The following is a 7,559-nucleotide window of genomic DNA, read 5'->3' on the forward strand; positions in this document are numbered from 1 at the left end:
TCCAGTAGGAGCTTGATAAACATTTAGACCAGGTGTCAGCAAACGGCCCGCCACCTGTTTTTATAAATAAAGCTTTATTGGCACACACAGCCACGCCTATTCATCTACGTGCTATCTGTCCCAGCTTTGTGCTGCAGTAGCAGAGTCAAGACCACAGAGACCGTCTGGCTCTCAAAGACAAAAATATTTCCTATTAATATCTACCCCTTTATAGAAAAAGTTTGGGAACGCTGCTTTAGAATAGTGGATAGAAATCAAACCAATGAAAACATCCAACTCCAGCTGGGATCCCAGTCCTGACTTTAAATTCAACCCCCGCCCCCACAGCATGTCTTTGGGAGCACCGAGCCTCAGTTTCCCCATCTGTCAAATGCAGAATGTAAGAGTCCCAACCTCACAAGTGGCAGCCCATGGGGAAATATGTTTCCGGTAATCAACTAGACCAGTGGGAGGGATTTGAGAGCTGGGAGTCACATCCTTGCACCTTCAGAGGCAATACCGCAAAGACAGGTGATTGGGTCGCTTGGGGACAACTGGCTTGCTCTATAGGAAAACTAAAATGGGTTCCCTGCCTGGTATCATCTGCAGAGGTGGACACCTCCTGAATTAAAGACCTAAAGGTAAAAGATACATTGGGAAAGTTAACGGAAGAAAATGTCGAAGGAGGGTTTTATGGCCTGGAATTGAGATAAGATGTGTTAAGCAAAACTTCCAAAGCACAAGGTCATAAGACACAAGGTGAGCAAATTCAATTACCTCTAAATTAAGGGTTTCTGTCCAATGAAGGGCCCAAGAGCAGAGGGAATAGAGAAACAGCAGGGTGTCATACAGGGAGCTGCTACCCACGGGTGCTGCGTTGCATATTACGGAGGGTGTCATTCTCACTCTAGTCTAATTGAGTTCCAAGAGGTCCCACTGAGAATGTTTGCCCAGAGGTGTGCAATAGGGTGGCCCTGCTCCTTAAAACCAATGCAAAAAGATGGCACCCCTGGAGCACAGTGGATGATGTGTATGAACAGGTGATTTTCAGAAGAGAGAGCCCAAAGACCACCAGGCATGGGGAGCAATGCTCGGGTCCATCAGCAGTGTAAATTAACACAGCAGTGAGGGATCACGTGATCCATCAGAGGGCAATAGTGAAATATTACACTGCAATGAAAAAAGAGTGCCACATCTATAATACAGTGCTATGAGTTGAACTGTTTCTACCCCACATTCATATGTTGAAGTCCTAAGTCACAGGACCTGAGAATGTGACCTTATTTGGAGACAGTCTTTATAGAGGTAATCAAATTAAAATGAGGTTATCAGGGAGGATCCTAATCCTATATGACTAGTGTCCCTATGAAAATGGGGAGGCAGCTGGGCATGGTGGCTCACGCCTGTAATCCCAGCACTGTGTGAGGCTGAGGTTGGAGGATCACTTGAGGCCAGGAGTTTGAGACCAGCCTGGGCAACATACCAAGACCCCGTCTCTACAAAAAATAAGAAAAAAATTAGCCGGGCCTGGTGGCACCTATAGTCCCAAATACTCAGGAGGCTGAGGCAGGAGGATCGCTTGAGCCCAGGAGTTGGAGGCTGCAGTGAGCTGTGATCTCGACTGACACTGCACTCCAGCCTGGGTGACAGAGCGAGACCCTGTTTCTGAAAAAATTAAATAAATGTTTTAAATGTGGGGTGGGGGGATTTGGATACAGGCACGCACGCAGGGAGAACAGCACGTGGCACAAAGATGCCACCACAAACCAAGGAGACCTGGAACAGATTCTCTGTTACCGCCTTCGAGAGGAACCAGCCCTGCAAACACCTTGAGTTTGGACTTCCAATCCCCAGGACCATGAGAAAATAGATCTCCATCGTTTGAGCCACCCAACCTGTGGTACTTTGTCATGGCAGCCCTCGGAAGCTAATACAGATGGTCCCCGACTTACAATTTTTCAACTTTACGATGGAGGGAAAGTGATGCGCATTCAGCAGAAACCCTATTTCAAATACAGCCATTCTGGTTTTCACTTTCAACACAATCAATTACAGGAGCCCTTCCACACTTCAGTATAAAACAGGCTTTGTGTTGCATGGTTTTGCGCAGTTGTAGCTAACGTCAGTGTTCTGAGCACTTTGAGGCAGGCGAGGCTACGCTATGATGTTTGGTAGCTTAGATGTAGTAAATGCAGTTTTGACTTAACGATATTTTCAGCTTACGGTGGGTTTGCCGGGACATAAGCCCATTGTAAGTCCAGGAGCACGTGTACACCAGAGTTGTCAAACTATGGCCCATGGACCAAATCCTGCCTGTGTCAGTTGGCGGGCCCCGCCCAATCAGTTGAAGGCCTGAAAAGCAAAACCTGGGATTTTTCCAGAGAAGAAGGAATTTTGCCTCCAGACTGGAAAAGAAAAATCCCACCCTGGTTTCCAGCCTGCCCAGGCTGCCCTATAGATTTCAGACCCAAGACGGCAGCCTCGACTCTTACCCGAATATCTAGGCTGCTGGCCTGTCCCACAGATTTGGGACTTGTCACTCCCCACATAAGGTGAGGCAATTCCTTAAAATCAATCTCTCTCTCTCTCTCTCACTCCTTATTTTCTGTGTTTGAAAACCCTAATACATAGCCCATCATCTACTTCTATAAATAAAGATTTATTGGTATGCACAGCCACGCCCACTCATTTACATATCATCTATGGCTGCCTTCACACTGCGGTGACAGAGGCTGTGTCGCCTGCAAAGACTAAGATATCTACTGCATCTGGCCCCTTACAGAGCAAATTTGCTGACCCTCGACCTACAAAAAAACCTCAACCACATAGATTAATCTCACAAACTTTATGTCGAGCACAAAAAAACCCCAGACACCATGGTTTATGTTGCTGGTGTCACTCTGTAAAAGAAGAAAAATGAAAAAAAAAATTTTTTTTTAAAGCCAGACACTGTAGGATTCCATTTCTCTGTAGTTCACAGCAGGCAATGCTAATTGACGAGGAGAGAGATGGGATCAGTGCCCAACCACGGGAGACCTGGAGACCAGGGGAGGATGAGGTGCCTCTGGAGGAGGCAGGGGAAGCAGAAATGTTATTTTTCTTGACCTGGGCACGGGGGCTGATTGCACAGAGCACAGATGTGTTTGGTTTGTGATAATTCTTTTGAGTCGTACATTTATGCCAGACATTTTCCTCTATAGGTGCTAAATGTCTCTTGAAAGTTAATTCACATGGGAGAAATTTGTTAAACAGTTAAAGGATACAAAATTACAGCTAGAGAAAGAAGGAATAAGTTCTAGAGTTCTATAGCACTGCAGGGGGACTAGAGTTGACAATAACATTCATACATAGTTTCAAACAGCTAGAAGGAGGATATTGAATGTTCCCCACACAAAGATTCAGATGATGGATATGCTAATTACCCTGATATGATCACTGTACATTCTATGTATAGAAACATCACTGTATCTCATGAATATGGACAGTCATGATTGGTTAATTAAGAAAAAAGAAAGTTAATACACACATAAAAATCACAGGTATGAGGGGCCAGATGTGGTGGCTCACACCTGTAATCCCAGCACTTTGGGAGGATCACTTGAGACCAGGAGTTCGAGACCAGCCTGGTCAATATAGCCAGACTCCGTGTCTACAAAAACTAAAAAAATTAACCAGTGCACCAGCAATCCCAGCTACTCAGGAGGCTGAGGCAGGAGGACTGCTTGAGCCCAGGAGTTGGAGACCAGCCTGGGCAACATAGTGAGGCCCCATTTCTACAAAAAGTAAAAAAAAATTAACCAGGAGTGCACCAGCAATTCCAGCTACTTGGGAGGCTGAGGCAGGAGGATTCCTTGAGTCTAAGAGTTCAAGGCTCGTATATCTACACCTACAATAGCAAAATATGTTTTCCAAGGACAGATACAGATAAAAAAAAGATACACATTGAACACTTGAGGTGTCTGCTCTGGTGACGAGGAGAAGAGATGGAAATACATAGGTAAATAATCAAAGAAAAAAGGAGGGAACAGGAGAAAGAAAACCTTCCACAGTGTGAGAACAGCAGAATCAAAGCACCGAGAGGGTCTCCCGGTCATGTGCTTCCCCCTAGCGGGCCCCACAAGCATCGCAGCCCTTTGTCACTTGCATCTTAGAGATGGTCACATGTTAGAATAGCTAAGACTCAAGCTTGTCAACTGCTGTAGTGACCCATTGCATAGACTCACAATTTTAAAAATTACTCCCTTCTTATTTTTTTTATTTCTAATCTTTTGCCACCACAAACTAGGTTGCACTGAATATTCTTATGCACATATGTTTACGAACATGCAGGGTAGATTCTGAGACGTGAAATTGTTGTGTTAAGGGTATCTGCAATTTAAATTTTGGAAGATGTTATCAAATTACCTCTAAAAGATACTGTGCCAGCTTAGGTTGTCGCAAACAGTACATAAACGAGCTTGCTTTCCTACTGACCTGTTTGGTAGGGTCATTCTCTGGGAGGGCCGGTCCTGGGCACTGCAGGGTGCTGAGCAGTGTCCCTGGTCCCCACCCACTCCATGATAGGACACCCCCTTCAATAAGTCATGACAATCAGGCATCACCAAGTGTCCCTTGAGAGTCAAAATCACTCCTGGTTGAGAACAGTTGCCCTGCACTTATTCAACACAGTGTAGAAGAAAATTTTTGCTCTTTAGCAACCTGGATGGTAGATATCTAACTCATTATAGTTTTAATTTGAATTTTTCTTCCTATGAATAAGGTTGAACATCTTTTCACAGATGTCAAATCCATTTTTATTTATTTTGAGTCTTTTCTATGATGCTGTTCATGTCCTCTGAGTAGTTTTTCAGTTGCTCTTTTCTTGTTCATTTGTAGGCACTCTTTACATATTTGTTGCCCACTAAAAATCTTTTGCAAATACGTTGCAAATATTTCCCTAATGTTTGTCATTGGGTTTTTCTGGCTTTTGGGCCTTGCAGAAAATTTTAATTTTTCTGTAATGAAATTTATTAATCTTTCTTTTATGGCCTCTGGGCTTTGTGCTTGCTTAGAAAGGCCTCACCACTCTGATATTATAAAGTTTTCCTGGCCAGGCGCGGTGGCTCACACCTGTAATCCCAGCACTATAGGAGGCCAAGGTGAGAGGATCACTTGAGGTCAGGAGTTCAAGACCAGCCTGAGCAAGAGCAAGATACAGCCTCTACTAAAAATAGAAAAATTAGCTGGGCATGGTGGTGGCGCCTGTAGTCCCAGCTACTTGGGAGGCTGAGGCAGGAGGATCGCTTGAGCCCAGGAGTTTGAGGTTGCTGTGAGCTATGATGATGCCACCGCACTTGAGCTCAGGTGACAAAGCGAGACTCTGTCTCAAGAAAAGTTTTTTTCCCCATATTTTCCTCTAGTATTTTTATGTTTGATCTTTGTATATGTATGTATAATTTTATTTATCATTAAATCTTTGTAAAGTATATTGGTGAAAATTATGGCATAGGGAAGCAATTTTCAGTTTCTTCTCAGATGCCTAAAATTTGTCCCACCCATGAAGCCACCTGAAAGAGCTCCAAAGCTGGAAAAATGAGAGCAAAACATTAATAATACACTATTGGATTATAAACCAAAGCATAACATTAATCTATACAAATCCATACTGATAAAAATTGTTGAATAAATAAATAAATGGAGAATTGAAAAATTTTCCTTACAGATGAATTTCAAACAATGTATGTAGATAACCTGCCCCCTCCCGAAGATGGGGTCTAAATTCTCCCTTCCAGGATGGGTGGGACATACTGAGTAGCTTCCAAACAGCAGGGTGGGGAAAGCTGGGGACCCCACCTTCACCAGGTGGCCACGGTCAACATCACAGGTGATGCTATGGGGGTCTCAGGTAACCCTGATGGGATGTGAGGAGAAGGGGCCTCAGCTCTGGGGGTTCATCCCCAAACCCACAGCCTCAGTCTGGTCACGAGAAAACATTACAGAATCTCAGATGGGGAGAAATCCTACAGGACATTTAGCTAGTCCCCCGTGAGACTGTCAAAGTCATGAAAAACAAAGAAAGAGAAACTGTCACAACTTAGAGGAGTCTAAGGAGATAGGACGACCCCGTGCCACGTGGGATACCAGACCAGAGAGAGTATTATTGGAAAAACCAGTGAAATGTGAATAATGGCTGGAGTTTAGTTAATAGCATGATGCTATTGTGAATTTCTTGGGAAAGAGGTTACTGTTAGGAGAAGCTGGATAAAGGCTGTATGGGAATTCTCAGTGCTATCTTTGCAGCTTTTCTCTAAATCTAAAATCATTCCAAAGTAAAAGCATTTTTTTTTTCTTAAAGCGATCCCATCGAAATGAATTGGAGAAGCTGTTATTTCTCCATGAATTGGAAAAGCACTCAAACGTGGTGTGGTCTATTCCTGTCCTGTGAACCCATCTTGTCTAGCATGTAACCAATTCTTAAAAGTGGCAAGTTAAAAAAGAGAGAGTAGCATAATCTATGAATTACTATTTTAAATATATCATTGAGTCAGCCTGTGCAGAGGGAAAGTGCAGGTGCTGACTTTGGTGAGATCGGGGTTCACGCGGCTCCTTCGTCAAGTATTTGTGTGACGATTCATTCATTCATTCATGTGCTCATTTATTCAATAGACAGTTATTCGGTGCCGACAATGCTCCATGCCCTATGTTGCTGAGTGCTGGACGCCCAGGGACAGCCAGAAGTCTCTGCTGTCCTGCAGTTGAATGGGGACAGGGAAGGTGCCCATGAAATCGCACAGAGTGTAACTGTAACGTGCGCTGGTTACATTGGTGAGAATAGAGCCAGGGCAGGAGGACCTATATATAGCAGGAGGTGGTGACACTGAGGCAGAGACTTAAAAGTTGGGAGAGTAGTGTCTTAGATGGCATTTGAGTTGAAGCCAGACAGATGAGACAAAGCCAGTTTATCCAAGGGGAAAGGAAAGAGCATCTCAGGCAGAGGGAACAGTCTGTGCAAAGGCCCTGGGGCACAGGGAGGAGGCCCGTGTGGCTGGAGCAGAGTGAGGAGGGGGAGCAGAGGGAGTAGGGGAGGGAAGGGAGGGGACGGGGCAGGTTGTGCAGGGCCTGGTGGGCTGCAGGGAAGACTTGGGCTTTGACCCCGAGGGAGGTGGGAGCCATGGAGGGCTGGGGGCAGAGGAGATAGGGGCCTGACTCAGGTGCTCACAAGTGCCCTCTGGTGGCTCCTGCAGGGAGGACAGACTGTGCGGGGTGGTGAGGGCTGGAGCAGGGGCCCAGGCGAAGGGGAGTGTCTTGGTCCAGGCACACAAGGATGGTATCAGGTGAATTTATCTAACTCCTGGGAGCCTCACCCTCACAATGGGGATGGACATCTTGCCGGCGTCACAGGCTCATTGCAAGGCTTTGGTGACCACTCAGCCCTGCATCTGGCACATAGTAAACAGTAAATACCAGTTTACCCTCAATAGCTCATCTAATCCTCCCAACGGCCTCATGAGGACAGGATTGCTATTATTCGCATTTTACAAAGGAGGAAACTGAGTCACAGAGAAGGAAAGTGACTTGTCCAGGGACACATTCCTGCTGAG

This window comes from Lemur catta, chromosome 1 (assembly GCF_020740605.2).
Source record: "Lemur catta isolate mLemCat1 chromosome 1, mLemCat1.pri, whole genome shotgun sequence".
Lineage (NCBI taxonomy): Eukaryota > Metazoa > Chordata > Mammalia > Primates > Lemuridae > Lemur > Lemur catta.